At 47.6% G+C, this 2,277-nt stretch overlaps 1 pseudogene; it reads right to left on the reverse strand.

The window, feature by feature from the left end:
* Positions 1-1,051: 1,051 nt before the first annotated feature.
* LOC102247696 lies at positions 1,052-1,950 on the reverse strand (annotated as a pseudogene).
* Positions 1,951-2,277: the final 327 nt, after the last annotated feature.

A 2,277-nucleotide genomic window follows, 5' to 3' on the forward strand; every position in this document is an offset into this window, starting at 1 on the left:
TTTTTTTTTTTTTAACTCCAACAACCTTTTATTACCAAACTCTAGCAGGTTTAACTTTGAGACCAAGTAACAGCAATACAGCATCTCTAACAGGACCTAGGATGGAGGTGCAGACCTAATAAACATGGTCTCTTAAACAAAGGATTAATAAAAAATAAAACATCCACTTATGTGTTTTTTAAAAGAGCGAAATTCTCCAGTGTTGCAGAAAATGGGATCCCAACGTGATTTCAGTCCAGAAAAAATAGCATTTGACACTATGCTGCCTTAAAAATCCAGTTCAGGACACACCTGAGAGAATAGCATTTCCTCTGCTAAAAAATAATAACAATAATAATTTAAAAATCCCCCTTTCCCCTCCTTTCTGTTCAACTTCCACTGCTTATTGCTAGAAACACCCAGAGAACAGTATAACAAGACCCAGCCCAGTTCTCTTGGCATCTGCCAGTCTGAAGAGTCACAGCAAGGATTGTTCCTTAGGAATTTTCACTTGTGCTACCATCAGGAAATTGAACCTTAATTTCTGGGAAATGGCAAAAAGGGTCCTATTTCCTTCAAGGAAGGGCTTGCGAGCTCTGTAAAGGGTCAAAGGGCGGTGGACCTGGCCCAGACTGGAACACCAGGATGTGCAAAGGGGGCCTTTCTATATAAAAACACCCAACACCTTAGAACCTAAAGTTTAACCTACAGGTAAAAACCAGTAGAGTAGCAGCTGTCTTATATACTAAAAAGGTGCTATCGCCCCATCTTTAACCATAAAGGAAACAGAGGGGAGGAGAGTCTAGAGAAAAACTTTGACGCATATTCTAGGCCAGAGCCAAGTTGCAAAGACAGACATGTGGTCACAGGGTACAGTCTCTGCTGGACAAAGCTGCCACTCCTGGGCAGCCTGGCTCATGGCCACTTCACCAACACTTCCTCCCTGGTAGGCACAGTGCTTAAGAATCACTAGGGAAATTATGTTTTCAATTCAACTTCGTCACTGACAAATACTTCAATAGCAGCTGCTAGTAACCGCCCGGAGGACCCCCACTCTCACCCCAGTTCAAGGTCACAGATCCTTCTAGTTGATGGGCTCCTTGCCAGACTTTTTCAGAAGCTCGTTGGTTTTAGAGAAATGTATGCATCCAAAGAACCCTCTGTACACCGACAATGGGGAGGGATGGGCGGTCTGCAGCACGTGGTGGTGCTTCCTATCAATGGCACTGCCCTTCTTCTGAGCACAAGAGCCCCAGAGCAAGAAGACGAGGTCACTTGAGTTCTGATTTAGCCAGGACGCAACCGCATCAGTAAATTGCTCCCAACCTTCCGCCTTATGAGAACTGGCCTGATGTGCCCGGACAGTGAGGACAATGTTGATAGAACACCTTGCTTGGCCCACTCAGATACATCTCCCTGACCAGGATGAACAAAACCATCGGTGTCTGTAGACAGCTCTTTAAACTGGGCGGATGTGGAACAGGTCTTTGAACACTAAAGCAGAGCCCATGAGCTTGATTTGGTCCATGATACGGATCCTGTCCCAGAATGACAACCTTCTCTTGTGTTGCACTTTGCATCCATGTGGAGACTCAGTGGAGGGGTGGGTAAACAGTGTAATGCCTTCTCTCTTAGGCAACAAATCCCATTAGCTTTACAAAATACCGTTTTCTGAACTCTCCACCAAGGTGCTTCTTCCAACTCTCACCGACACTCACTGGCAGGCCGTGAGCCGTGAGTCTACGCAGGGCCGCGGTCTTGTTCTTCTGGACGTGGACCAACTGCTCGGGGCTCAGTGGCGATGAGGGTGGTGTACCCGGCTCCTCCTGCTCCACCCAGGCCTTCTTGACAGGACTGACCTGCAAGTGGTCCCCGCAGAGACTGGTCAAGAGCCACGGCTGACCTCTCTCAGGTGCCCGCAGGTTCCACCTACAACCCAAAGGCCCATTGCAGAGGATGCCCATGCGTGGGTTTCAGCCCCACCTGGAAGGTTGGTGCAAAACCAGACTCCGGGAACCCAGACCTTAGCCCAGACCTGCACTAGCAGGCCGATGCCCCACATTTCATGTTCGGTACTAATATGGGCTGAGAGAAGTGGTTGGCTGGAGGGGAAGCCCTGCCACCAGGTGCCCCGCCCCACCAGGCCTACCTTAGGTAACTTCTTAATGAAATAAAGTTTTAATATGGTAAGAAAGTAAAGATAATCCTCTAAAGTAGCCCACAAAGAACACTGTATTATAATAGGCATGCTGCGAAACCTAATGCCAATGACTGACTCAAAAATAATAAGTCTGACTG

Source organism: Myotis brandtii, unplaced genomic scaffold, assembly GCF_000412655.1.
Source record: "Myotis brandtii unplaced genomic scaffold, ASM41265v1 scaffold577, whole genome shotgun sequence".
NCBI classification, from domain to species: domain Eukaryota; kingdom Metazoa; phylum Chordata; class Mammalia; order Chiroptera; family Vespertilionidae; genus Myotis; species Myotis brandtii.